This window comes from Schistocerca cancellata, chromosome 7 (genome assembly GCF_023864275.1).
Source record: "Schistocerca cancellata isolate TAMUIC-IGC-003103 chromosome 7, iqSchCanc2.1, whole genome shotgun sequence".
NCBI lineage: Eukaryota > Metazoa > Arthropoda > Insecta > Orthoptera > Acrididae > Schistocerca > Schistocerca cancellata.
The window spans coordinates 576,225,382-576,240,518 of record NC_064632.1 but is presented as its reverse complement, the minus strand read 5'-3'; positions in this window follow the sequence as shown (position 1 = coordinate 576,240,518).

Here is a 15,137-nt window from a genome sequence, read left to right as displayed (position 1 = left end):
TCTGCGCCAACGAGAAGACACGCAAGTGCTACCTCAATTTCCCCACATTTCAGTGTATTTTCTATCAATTTATACGTATTTTCCACCATTTTTCGCATTTCTATTGTTTTTCTTATGTCACTTCTACCCATGCGATCATTACATCACCTCTCGTTCCGTGTTCTAAAATTCCTTGTAAATGTAGTGCAGCTGCCAACAGCTGGCGCAAATGCTCTGATCGGGAGGCGTAGTATAGCACTGTACTCGACTGCATTCAGTCACCTCCACCCACATATTTCACAACTGCAGTGCATTTTCTCTGTTTTCTGCATGTCTGCGTATGTGCATGTGTGTGTGTGTGTGTGTGTGTGTGTGTGTGTGTGTGTGTGTATGTGTGTGTGCTCTGATATGTGCAAAGGAAATGACTATGTCCAGTCATAATGGATTTGACGTGGAATACTGCGATAGTGAGAGGGAAAGTATGTCAAGTCATAAGAATGCTAAAGATATTTGTTTTTTTTTGTTTTTCCAGAGCCACAGCCGTCAGCAGGGTGTATTTTCGATACTTCGCTCACTGTCGAATGTCGCCCAATTGAGAGCACGATCGTAATATTTAATTATAAGTACAGTGATTATATATATATATATATATATATATATATATATATATGTGTGTGTGTGTGTGTGTGTGTGTGTGTGTGTGTGTGTGTGTGTGTGTGTGTGTGGCTGGCTTCCTAGGATGATGATTCTGCCCTATGCGTGCTTGGCGTGCAGCGCTGGCGACATATGGCGGAAATGATTCATGTTTCCAGTTAACGGTAGGAGCTGTCCAAATGGACAAGTCTGTTGGGGTGCAACAATGTAGTTGACGTCCTCTAGACGGCTGAATAGTGAACTAATACTTAGTATGTGTTGGACAGCTTTCGTGATCGCGTGGAAATTTGAGAAGTTTCAATATGGACGTGTGTTTGTGTTGCACCATTATTCCCTCCCATGTAAATTGTCCGTTTGACTGCTTCTTCACATTTTCTGTCTTTATTTGGTTGAGAGAACATCAATTGTGGTATGTGCTTCTAGCAGGTGTAAGGTAGGTGGAAGAAACGTTTGCTGGTTCTCTAGACATGAGAAACACCTTTGTTGACTTTGTAAATTATAGAGATGATTTGGAATCTGTTACATCACTGACATCAGTATACGCTAGTGGAAATATTAGTTTCCTCAATTTTTCCGAGTTTTCAAGTAAAGGTCTTCACAGAAGGGATAAGTTTACTCATTGGTTTACAGCATGCTCCGCCTCACTAACGTTTCGGGTTTCTAGAGAAATAATTTCCATTCTACATCTTCAGGATTATGTTGTGCGAGTGAGACTGCTGTGTATGCGATATTGCTCTGTGTCTGATATATGGAAGTATAGTCTAAATGGTATGTTATTCTTGCAAGCCATGCGAAGTTACGTAAGTTCTTGTAATCACAGAGTCTGGAGATGGGTGTAGAAAAGCAAGCAGGTCGCGACCAGAAACAGTAACGTGTTTTTGCTGAGGGGAGCCGACCCTCAATTTGTAGAACAGTTCTGAGAGTGACTTCAGTCCACTGAGGGCGCTCTGGTCGTGCATGGGGGGGGGGGTGGATGACTGCCCGATCTCGTGGGAAATGTCTAGTGCAGTGAGGAGTGTACTACGGTGCATATGCTTATGCTGTCTGTCTTTGTGGTATATGTACGAGTGTCTGGCGGTCGATAGCTATACGAGTTATGTAAAAGGGGTGATTTTGTATGGTGCAGGATACGAATTGTGTGTTTACTACATCGACACAGTACGCAGTGATATATTGCGGGGTTGGAGATCAGTTTCACATTGTAGTATTCAAGCTCCCACCCTCAGTGGCAGAGTGGTGCAATTGAGTGTGAGTCTTTCCGTATTTGACGATCTGTAGGTCACTTTGCAGGGTTTAATTGTCGGTGAAATATAGTGATCTGTACAAAATAGCTTTTTTCTGATGAAACTCTTGTCTGCAGAAAGGAAAAAAAAGTGCTGACAATGCTTGCACACTGGCAGCTTCAGGAATTCAGTGGGTAAATTCAATAAGAGACAATTGTAATGCTCCATTCATTCACAAGACAGCCTTTGTGCCGGGATGTAGGAGCCTCTGCATAGTGGTGAGAACGTTTGCATTTCAGAGATGTCTATTGAAAGCAGGACTTGACGATTTCCAGGAAGGGAAACATGTGATGGATGGGGTGCCACTTTAGGACCATCAGGTGGAATGCGTTCGGCGTTATTCTGCGCTATTTTCGTAAACAGGTCCTGATAGGCCAAGAATTTCCATGCAGACATGCTGAGACATCACGAAAGCTCCTACAAAAGCGACCATTAACTATTTCTGGGACGCTATACAATTTCCAGGCGATCGATGTGCTTCTTATTTTACACAGCCATGAGGCATCAGTATAACATGGGGAACCTTTTAGATGCGCTTGCGACAGTATGAAGTTATGAAAGCATTTCATGGTGATGCATCATCCATGCTTGTCTGGTAAACGTGTGCATGGCTAGACGGAGCTTGTATGTCCCAATAGGATCGCTAGGAACAATACAGTCTGTGCTATTCTGGGAAGCAATGGAACGTATTTCTCCAGTGTCGGAAAGGGTGTGTCGCTCGGCAATTATGTCTTTGCTGGACCGCAGGTAGAGAGAGGGATTGCACCAGCAACAGTGAACACATGCGAGTGGTCAAGTGGGTGACTTGGTGCTTATTTAGATAGACATGCGACGTCAGTATAACACTCTAAGAACTCTAACTGTATACCAGAAAATAGACGGGACTTTCATGTGCCGTCTGCAGTGACGTGGTAGCAATGGCTCGTGCTTCGGCGCTGGCTTGCGTCCAGCTGGCCCTGCAAAGCGAGAGCACGCTTTGGAACAGTTCGCTGATACGCTGCATGTTTTACGTGCAGTGCGTGTTAGTGCACTACATTATTTTAGGGAGTTTAAGTGTTGTGAGAATGCTCGAATAGCATTACACATGCATTATTTTTTGACAATTTACAAGTTGTTTTCGTGTCTGTTGCATTATTTTATGAACAAGTGTACAGGCTGTGCAATGCATGATTTCGACAGTTGACAATTAGCAAGCATGTTTGGAGAGCCTTTTACATGCACTATTTTGACAATTTAGGAGTTGTCTGCGTCTCTGCACATCAGTGTACTGCATTAATTCGGTGATTTATGAGTAGTTTGCAGGTCTGTAGGATATTTACTGCGACCTCAAGCATGGAAGGGTGAGTGTTTTGTACCAGTGTAATAAATAAACTACATGAAATCTGCCCCTAAATAAATTGTGTGCATTATTTCGACAGTTTTTAATAAGTGTGTGTGTCTGCACATCAGTGTACTGCATTATTTCGGTGATTTACAACCAGTTTGCAGGTCTATGAACTGTGTATTGTGACCCCAAGCACGTCAGAGCAAGTGTTTTGTATCTGTGTAATAAATGAACTACGTAAAATCAATCTCTAAATAAATTGTTCCAAAATAAATAAAGTACACTCCTCCCTCTCTCCAGCAGACCAGCACCGGCTGAGTCCTTTTCCCTCCATTTGCCCCCTCCAGCCCACCATCTTCGACTACGTCACAGGAGGGCGGTGGTGCCCTCTGGTGGCAGTACTGTGTACTAGGTCAGTCGGACTCCAGACCTCCTGGTGAACATGCTGGATGGAGCTACTGCCTCAGATTGTTTAAATAAAGACTTCCTGCAAAATAAATACTTATGTCCATCCCATCCAGCATAGGCTGAGTCCTTTTCTACCAGTTCCTAGGAAGAGGTGGAAGTCAGGCGACTTAGTGGAGGTAGCCCAAGTGACCTATTTTCCCGCCATTTTCTTAGGTTAGTGGAGGTAGCTGTGGTGTGTTGCATTGTTGTCCTGCTGGAATTTGAACTACCCGCCATTTTCTGGGGGAGGCGAGGGGAAGGAGTTAGGTTAGTGATCTAGCCCAATTGACCTATCTTCCTGCCAAAATTTGAGCTTCCCTCCATGACGTCATTGCGATGTTGCCACATCTATCACTGCCATCTTGGATCTGCCATCTGGAATAAATTTGGCAACAATTCAACATGGGGCCTCACCGCCGCTGTCCCCATACTAACATGTTGATAGAGTCTTATACAGTAGAAAAACTTTTCACATAGAAGAAGGAGATGGGCAGGGATGTACACTGTCCCTGTTTCTTTTCGTTTTGTTTGGTGGATACATAATGATAACTACAAGTCTAATAGATAGGGAAACTAGAATGAAAACTGTGAGGAGAGGGAGGAAGGAGTGTTAATAAACACCTTAAGATGTGAAAATGACATAACATTTGTAGGAGGCAGTGAAAAAGAGACTGAAATGTACATCGGAAAAATGTAAATGAGGTGAAATAGCTGGCATAAGGCTAAACTGAAGGAAACTAAGTTTCTGAGCAAAGGAATGGAAAGTGATGTGCTGACAGACGGGGAAATCACTGAGAATGTCGAATGTAAACAAGATTTCTCATAAATACCTCTAGGATTTCAGGAGATGCCTACGTGGAAACTATAATACATGCAGAAACTAGACACGTATCAGTGGTCAGAGTTCTTAACTCACTTTACAGGTGCTCATTATGGACACCATTTGTTACTTGCCAAACGTCAGTACGATGTTCAAACTCTTACTACATGCATCCAAACACGTCATGGTATCAGCGACCGTATTAATAATCGTTTCTTGCGTCTCTTCCAGATTAACTAGCAGTAGGGGTAGGATATCACGATATCTGGCCTAACGCCATAAGAAGCAATCCCATGGGTTAAGTCAGGTGAGAATGTGGTATCATTCAAGAAGAGAACAGTTGTGACAGGAAGCACGTCTGATTTCACGCTGAGGCTGTTCGGTGTCAGGATAATCAGGCACATCTGAAAGAAGATGTGGTGGAGCCCCAGCTTATTGCAAATGAAGTGTCCATCGTCTTGCTGTGCTTGAGGCATAAGCTATTGCTACAGCATGTACAGATACACGGAAACAACCAAAGTTTTCTCCCTCCGAAAAAAAAGAAAAGAATGTCCCACAAACCATCGGAGAGGGCAGGGCACAAAAGACGCTAACTTTAAGTGAATAGCGAATTTGTTCCCCAGCGCCATGTGAATGGTCTGGACCCAAAATACGTACATTATGACGCTTCGCTTTTCCAGGCACATGAAACGTGATCCGTCACTGGAAACCAATTTCTGTGGAAAACCATTTTTCTACAGTAGATACTGCAAGCCATTACAAAAATCAGAATGAAGGTCATTGTGCTAAATAGTTAGCGCTAGTAACAAATGCAGCCGATACGGTTTTGCATGCAAAGATTTGTGTAGAATGTCCATACAGGTCAATTTAATGGCTCACGAACGTGCGCACACAGCCACCTCGACACTGGAAACACACTACAGTTTTTTTGACAGTTCAGAGCATACATTAGCTTACGTCGTACCTAGATACAAGTTACGTAGCCTTAATGAAGGACAGATTTTGGCGTAAAGCAAATTTTACTTCCACAGCATACTGAAACGAGTAAACAAGACGAAAATGTAACACAGGATACACAGAGACTGCTAGAAAAATCCTACTAATAAAACAGTAAGTAATGGGATATTCCGACTTCAGTTCATAATATCGACTACATATCTAAATTAGCAATAAAATGTTCTTTTCCTTGTTCTGTAAGAAGTTTCAAAAGCAGCGGGCAGAGAAATGAATATCTGTGCAGGTCTATAAGTACCATCTAGACAGAACATTAGGAGTGTGTACAAGAAACGGATTTTGGTATTATAGCCATACAGGTAGATACACAAGTAAGTAGACACGTACCTACGTAGGTACATGCTGTCTTACATTTATAGGCTAAGGGTTCCATATCCTGCTGAGTAGCATGTGGTAAAGAGTCTGTCAGTTACGCTGTGGCTTTCCCTGGAATTCCAATTATGAAGACCATCCGACTAGCAGCGCGGAGAGCTATATCGGGATGTTGGCACTGTTGACAAACACGAACAGTATTTTAGGCACCGCTATATCATTGGAGGCTGCTTGGGAATTGATTACCAAGAGTCAGAAGATTACTTGGAAGTACGTTTCCGTGATATGCGTTGCATGGACATTGTAGGAATATGTGGTCTGAATCTTCTTTCGCTCCGCGAATAGACAGAGCGGTGGCGCTTAAGTTGAGCCGATAAAGATATTTGTTGAACTTCCAATGACAAAATTTCATTCGTACTTTAATTGCGGTGAAGCTTCTCGACATTTGTGTCTTATTGTACGACAGTACTCTTAACTCGTGGGATGATTTAGTACATAGTGGTTGCCTTAGATTTTAATGTTTTCAACCATTTCGCCTGCCAATCCAACGACAACCGCTCTCTGAGCATGGGTATCATACCTGAGAGGGCGTTTATCACATGTAGAGATGCCTGATTTGTTAGGACGTGTTCATTCCCAGGTATCCCAGAGTGGCCTTTCAGCCATACCACCACGATGTTGCTATAGTTCCTCTGCACCCGAAACACAACGTCGATAATAGCTACAATTATGGAGTTTGTACGACTAGTATGGCTGACATACTATCAGAGATTATGACTGTTGTGTTTGCTGTGATCGCCTATACGAATAGCTGGGCTTCCGAATTGGTAATCAGCTCGGCTGTCATAGTAGTGGAGTGTGGTTCCAGCTTGTATAGGCGTTGTCGTTTGCTTAGGGGTACCCTGCCAGCGCTGTCACTAGATTTGGACCAATCTGTATTCACCACCCACGCATCGTGCTAGTTGCCGCTGCGATATATGGGTCCTTATTTTGAAACGTTAAAGTGGTCCTGGAATAAATCTGCAGAGCCTACGTTCCGTATGACCTGCTGTACTGCGACAGAAGAGGACTCCACTCGTCGCCTTAATACCTGCCTCTCCATATATTCTGCAGCGGCGGGTGAAAGCTGTTTGTTTAGCTAATACCTTCTGTAACTTGTAGGATGTTAATTTCCAAAATTTTTCGTCAAGGGGCCCATATTTGTTCAAATAGAGCCGCAGGAGGAATATTTTGCAAAGGAATATTCGTCGCAGCTTTAACGGTGGTTTATTCGCTCCCACCAGTAGCGCGTTGATTCGGGTTGACGTGAATGCCTCGATAACTATACGGAAGGCTTTGTACTGCACAGTGCCCAGTCTTTGGAGCTTATTGTGCGACGACTAGAGATGGGGAATGCGCTCTTGAACTAATTCATAGAGTTGAATCTTTCAAAGGAGTGAACAATCAGTGATTCAGAAAAAAATAACGGTAGCTCCAAACGTTTCCCACGGCAGAGAGAGAGAGAGAGAGAGAGAGAGAGAGACGGAGCATATCAGCAGCGCCTCTGCTGGTCACAGCACAGTGCACGCCACACAACACAGCCAGCGCCGGCCTCTGCCCTGCTTCCACTCGTACCTCATTGGATTTTGTGTTTCACATATGCCGTGCCGTCTCTGTGCGTCGTCTGCCATGTGCAGTGTCTGGCACAGCTTAACTTCGCATCACACTCTGTCAGCAATCGTTTCAGTCGCATGTCCTCCCCTCTGGGCAGTTGATGCAAGTAACAGGACAGAGAGCCACCTAGCGGATAACATAGGAACTACTTGCAACAACCTGCTCGCAAGGGAACGGACGATTTGTCTTGGAGCGGGTGAGTTCACCGCTCTCCCCACCCTCGGAACTCACCCGCTCAACGCTCACCCCACCATTCTCGACTCTAGCCAGAGCGTTGAGCAAAGCAACTCAGGTGTCACTCTGGTCTCTGCGGTTTTAGCTCACGCAGTAATACAGCTCGCGGCTCGACTCAATGCTTCTGCATCGGAGTTCGTCTCTACTGGATATTGTTCTTCGTAGTAATACCGCTATGTATATTACATTATTATGTTATGTATACATCATTTGTTTTTATTTTATTTTTATTTGTTTAAACTGATCAGATTAGGTTCCTGACGACTCTTCTTACTATAGGATTTTTATTATGGACACTCGAATTTACGCTTTAATTACGAGCAAACCGATAAACGTATCGCAAAATGTGATACACCAATATTTTCCTTGTTTTATTCTGCGTAAGGCTATATGCAGCACTTTCGTTTTACAGTCACATTTATATTTTTTTTTGTCTTATTCTGGTATGGATTTTGCGATTTTAGGCGTCTTCGGAAGGAAACGTTGACTTTAAAAATATATGGCTTGCGATGTATTTGTATGAGGTTAACGAAATTTTAATACATTATAAACAAATATATTGTTAATGTAAATCTCAAGCTACAACATTTTCCGATCACCCAAAAAACGACGATAGTGCAAAATAAGTCAATAATCAAAAACTTTGTCATATCGTGGAAATTTCAATAAACAATACAAAATTCTTACTCATTATCTGTGTTACTTCAAAATAGGATCAAATAAGATCAAAATACAGGTATAGTACTGGAATAAACCAAATTTAAAGGCAATGTGCCTTCCATTTATTTTCTATTGTAAATGAGTGGTGAGTCATGAAAAAGAGCTAATTCATTTCAGGGAGTGAACAGTTCTGATCCGATCTCTGAAAAGAACAGTTTTGCCCATCTCTACCGACGACCAGAGTCCTGACTGCAGATTCAGCCATTTCCTGTTCGCACGTGCCGTCCATTTCTTCGGGCTTCTCATAATTTACCTGATATTTGGTATGAAAGCGCCATTGTACCGTTATAATCGACGTACATTTAAAGAATTTAGGACATGCATTCACATCTCCATTATATTTTACATTCTTAAAATAAAACAAACTACCGACGCACCACGTTGGAATTATCCAAATGGGACGGAAATCGGTAGATCTCACATACATGTGCAGACAAGCAAATGATCAGAGTTTCAGAAAAATTGGATGAGTGAGTAGGAGGTGCGAAGGGTCCAAGTCCACCGAGAAGATGTCTACGTTAACCAATGGCCCCTACAATAGCACAAGCGTTTAGGCGATTAATTAGCTACGTGTATAGCGGCATACCGAAACTGGGAGGTACATAAAATTAATATATAAATTACGGCTGTTGGCTCCCTTCAGGACCAGGAGTGGTGGTCTGCGGTGTAATTTCTTTTCACAGCAGGACTCCTTCGGTTGTCTCACTTACTAGAGCAGGACAAGCAGCTGTTCTTGTCTATTCAATTCACCGATCTTCGCGATGAGGATGCGCGGTCTGTTCGCAACGGCTCCAGTATGCCGGCACGGTAGCTCGGCGTGTTCGGTCAGAGAGCTGGTATGCTTCTGTAATTAAAATCTGAGTGGAAGGATCAACAAATGAACTTTAACGGATGTCATGTGACGTCCGTAATGACCAAACCCAACGATCGACAAAAAAAGTACTGCTGATGCTCCTAAAAAGGAAAGTGGATTACGGTGCTGGTCACTGATGTACAATCTCTCCAACAGAACATCCCTGTGGTAGAGCAGGAACAGACTGGATAAGAAGGTATCAAGTGTGTCCACGCTTTTCAGTTCTACATACAATTTGGGTGCTAGTGGAACGAAATGCGTAAATGTGGGTATAGAAGCACTTCAAGACTGGGGCTTGCATGTGAGGACAGAATTTGAAAATGAATCGAAGGGTGTTAAAGTGCCTGAGTGCGACTGGGACGAAATAAGTCGTGCAGAGCTCTACATCAATCAGCAGATGACCTCAGAGTATTACCCAAATCGTACCTCCCCGGACATTCGCCTTACTGGAGTGACACTGTCTGTTACAACACTGTATGATGACTCTGCACTATGTGTGAAATCAGGTGAAAAGTGTGTTCGTCTACGGCACGCCTCACTAATGAACCTACACGGTGTGGACACTGCGTTACGCCTTGCACAGGAGAGACTGAGTTGGTGTTTGTCAAGCATAGACTTCGCATACAATAAAGTCGTAAACTTCCTCCGTGTGCCCAGTATACGTGTCGATGATTTGGAACAGTACCTTTGTTTCTGCATGAAGTCAGAGCCGATAGAGAAACAGGTTAAATATGAGTGTGTGAAAAATCAGAGTATTGTGACGTTCCCATCGGTTTGAAGGAGATACACGCGGACTTTATTACATATCAAAAAGCTTTATTTGGGAGATATTGTACAGCTGCAAAGCTGATACAGAAAGAGTCTGATGATATCTTTGAAATACGAGGTGCGGCTAGAAAAAAACCGGACTGATGCTGGAAAAAACATTTATTTACAATTATTTACAATTTCATGTTATCTCCTTCAATGTACTCTCCTCCTCGGTCTTTACACCGCTCCATACGAATTTTCCAGTGTTCATAGCAATCCTGCAGATCATTTTCGGTAAGTCCATACATTACTTCCGTCGCTTTTTCTTTTACTGCATCAACAGTCTCAAATCTAGTTCCTTTCAAAACTGACTTGACTTTAGGGAAAAGAAAAAAGTCACAGGGGGCCAAATCAGGTGAGTAGGGTGGATGATCTAAGATGGGAATGTTGTGTTTTGCCAAAAACGTCTTCACTGACAACGCACTGTGAGCTGGGTCATTGTCTTGGTGAAGGATCCATGACTTTTTTCTCCACAAATCGTTCCGTTTTCTCCGTACTCGCTCACGTAGGGTAGCCAGGACGCTAATGTAGTAATGCTGATTCACTGTTTGTCCCTCTGGTACCCAATCAATGTGCACAATCTCTTTGATGTCAAAAAAAAAATCATCATTGCCTTGAATTTCGATTTTGACATTCGTGCTTTTTTTTTGTCGTGGAGAACCAGGAGTTTTCCAATGCATCGATTGGCGTTTAGTTTCGGGATCGTAAGTAAAAAACCACGATTCATCGCAAGTAATAACATTTTGTAAGAAGGTGGGATCACTTTCAATGTTTTCCAGGATGTCAGAACAAATCATTCTTCGGCGTTCCTTCTGTTCAATTGTGAGACACTTTGGAACCATTTTTGAACACACTTTGTTCATGTTGAAACTTTCATGAAGAATCTGCCTAACACTTTCCTTGTCAACTCCTGTTAACTCAGACACTGCTCTGATTGTTAAACGGCGATCTTGTCGAACAAGTTTACCGATTTTTTTCAATGTTTGCATCAGTTTTTGCTGACAATGGTCTGCCAGTGCGAGTGTCATCACTGGTGTCTTCGCGGCCATCTTTAAATCGTTTAAACCACTCAAACACTTGTGTTCGCGATAAACAATCATCGCCTTACACTTGTTGTAACATTACAAACGTTTCATTTGCAGATTTTCCTAGTTTGAAACAAAATTTGATGTTAACACGCTGTTCTTTCTGTACACTCAACATTTCCGACGCACAGACAAAACGTCAACTACTTAAAACAGACGCCACGGGCAGACTGAGTGCAGGAGGCAGATGAAACTCGAGCAGTAGGCGGAGCGAGAGTCACGTGACAGGCCACGCGACTTTCAGCCTCATTGCATTCGTTTTATTGTTTCACCAGTACTAGTCCGGTTTTTTTCTAGCCACACCTCGTACTACCTCCGATGAACGATATTTAAACAAATAATATGCATATAGATGAATTCAGGGTGTAGCAAATATAGCTCAGGTGGTTAAGTGATGGAGCTTTTGTGGCAACACGTATTATTACCATTCTTACAAGTGTGTCTTTCTATATATGCCCACTACCTCTCGGTACCTCACGTAGTCGGTATCATGGCAGGACACAACGATTTTGGTCATGTGAAGAGGCAAAACAAGGAATGAAGAAGAAGAAGAAGAATAAGAAGAAGAAGAATGGAACAGTCCTTCATTATAATATGTGAGCAATTATTGTAGGTGCATCCAATTGTGGTAAGGCTAATGTTCTTATGACGCTGCTAACACACGTACATGGAAGCCGATTTTAACATATTTGTGTATTCTCAAAGACACTGTTTCAGCCCAAGTATCAGCTATTAGAGGAGAAACTACGCGGTGTAAAAGGCGTTACATATACGACATTCAGTGAAAAAAATGGTTCAAATGGCTCTGAGCACTACGGGACTTAACATCTGTGGTCATCAGTCCCCTAGAACTTAGAACTACTTAAACCTAACTAACCTAAGGACATCACACACATCCATGCCAGAGGCAGGATTCGAACCTGCGACCGCAGCGGTCACGCGGTTCCAGACTGAAGCGCCTTTAACCGCACGGCCACACCGGCCGGCGACATTCAGTGAAAGCAGTGACATCCTCCCACCTGAAAAAGTAAAGCTAAACACTCTGTTCATATTTGACGACGTTGCTGAGGAAAACCAAGACCAAATTCGAAAATAATTGTGTTTCGGTTGACATATGAGTACTGTTGTATTTTATCTAAAAATATATGTTCAAATCGGATTCCATGTACGTGTGTTAGCAGCGTCATATGAACATTTGCCTTACCACAATTGGACGCACCTACAATAATTACTCACATACTATAATGAAGCACTATTCCATTCTTCTTCTTCTTCTTCTTCTTCTTCTTCTGCTCCTCCTTCTTCAGTCCTTGTTTTGCCTCTTCACAGGACCAGTTACCTACAACAAAATCCTCCTACTAAGACACATCTTCTACCATAATGCGTCAAAATCACTACAGATAAACTGAAAGTAAATAAATAACTCGTATGTACAGGGTTATTACAAATGATTGAAGCGATTTCACAGCTCTACAATAACTTTATTATTTGAGATATTTTCACAATGCTTTGCACACACATACAAAAACTCAAAAAGTTTTTTTAGGCATTCACAAATGTTCGATATGTGCCCCTTTAGTGAGTCGGCAGACATCAAGCCGATAATCAAGTTCCTCCCACACTCGGCGCAGCATGTCCCCATCAATGAGTTCGAAAGCATCGTTGATGTGAGCTCGCAGTTCTGGCACGTTTCTTGGTAGAGGAGGTTTAAACACTGAATCTTTCACGTAACCCCACAGAAAGAAATCGCATGGGTTTAAGTCGGGAGAGCGTGGAGGCCATGACATGCATTGCTGATCATGATCTCCACCGCGACCGATCCATCGGTTTTCCGATCTCGTGTTTAAGAAATGCCGAACATCATGATGGAAGTGCGGTGGAGCACCATCCTGTTGAAAGATGAAGTCGGCGCTGTCGGTCTCCAGTTGTGGCATGAGCCAATTTTCCAGCATGTCCAGATACACGTGTCCTGTAACGTTTTTTTCGTAGAAGAAAAAGGGCCGTAAACTTTAAACCGTGAGATTGCACAAAACACGTTAACTTTTGGTGAATTGCGAATTTGCTGCACGAATGCGTGAGGATTCTCTACCGCCCAGATTCGCACATTGTGTCTGTTCACTTCACCATTAAGAAAAAAATGTTGCTTCATCACTGAAAACAAGTTTCGCACTGAACGCTTCCTCTTCCATGAGCTGTTGCAACCGCGCCGAAAATTCAAAGCGTTTGTCTTTGTCAGCGGGTGTCAGGGCTTGTAGCAATTGTAAACGATAAGGCTTCTGCTTTAGCCTTTTCCGGAAGATTTTCCAAACAGTCGGCTGTGGTACGTTTAGCTCCCTGCTTGCTTTATTCGTCGACTTCCGCAGGCTACGCGTGTAACTTGCCCGCACGCGTTCAACCGTTTCTTCGCTCACTGCAGGCCGACCCGTTGATTTCCCCTTACAGAGGCATCCAGAAGCTTTAAACTGCGCATACCATCGCCGAATGGAGTTAGCAGTTGGTGGATCTTTGTTGAACTTCGTCCTGAAGCGTCGTTGCACTGTTATGACTGACTGATGTGAGTGCATTTCAAGCACGACATACGCTTTCTCGGCTCCTGTCGCCATTTTGTCTCACTGCGCTCTCGAGCGCTCTGGCGGCAGAAACCTGAAGTGCGGCTTCAGCAGAACAAAACTTTATGAGTTTTTCTACGTATCTGTAGTGTGTCGTGACCATATGTCAATGAATGGAGCTACAGTGAATTTATGAAATCGCTTTGTCTGTCGTTCTGTTTCACTGCGATGTGGGGCAGGAATTCTTCGTTCGGTCTGCCGCCAGTTGTGTTAGTTCATTTAGCGTTACCCAGGGTGCACCACGTGGAGGCGAACTAACTTTACACCCCAAGACCAGAGAGTTACCGCCCCATTGCCCTTCTCAGTATGGTATATAAATTACTAGAAAGACTGCTCCTCAACAGAATAGGCCAGACTACACTCAAAAAAAATCCCTATCGAACAAGCAGGATTCCGTCCATATCGCTGCTGTACAGATCAAGTCCTATCACTGACAACATATATAGAGGCGGGGTTCCAGAAGAAAAATAAAGTAGCTGCAGCATTCGTAGACCTAACAGCAGCCTATGATACAGTTTGGAAACAGGGGCTCATGTACAAATTAATCTGTGCCGTCCCCTGCAAGAAGATAACCAACCTCATTGATGATATGTTGTCAAATAGAACCTTCCAAGTAATAATGGGGAATGAGAGAAGTAAACAGATGAAACTCAATAATGGACTCCCACAAGGCTCTGTCCTTGCACCCCTTCTTTTCAGCCTTTACATCGCTGACATGCCTGCAACCAGATCGCGCAAATTTGGTTATGCTGATGACTGGGCTCTAGCAACAGCCCACAGAAATATAGAAACTACCGAATATATCCTTACGAGTGACCTAGGGATTCTCAGCGAGTACTTTAAAAAATGGAGGCTACAACCTAGTGCTACAAAGACGGAAGTATCTGCCTTCCATTTGAACAACAAAATGGCCAACAGAGAACTACAAGTCTATCTAGATGGGAAATTACTAAATCACAACAAACACCCAAAGTACCTTGGGGTTACCCTAGATAGGACACTAACATTCAAAGAACACCTGACGAAAACTGCAGCGAAACTTAAAACACGCAACAACATATTGCAGAAGCTCTGTGGCACCACTTGGGGCTCCACAGCATCTACCTTAAGAACATCCGCACTTGGCTTGGTGTATCCAGTGGCAGAATACTGTGCCCCAGTGTGGCTCAACAGCAAACACACACACATGGTAGATAGCCAACTTAATGCAACAATGCGTATTATATCAGGCACAATCAGGCCAACTCCTACAGTGTGGCTGCCCGTTCTCAGTAACATAGCCCCTCCTAACCTGCGCCGTGAACACGCTCTGGTTAGAGAATTTCAAAAAATCATGACCA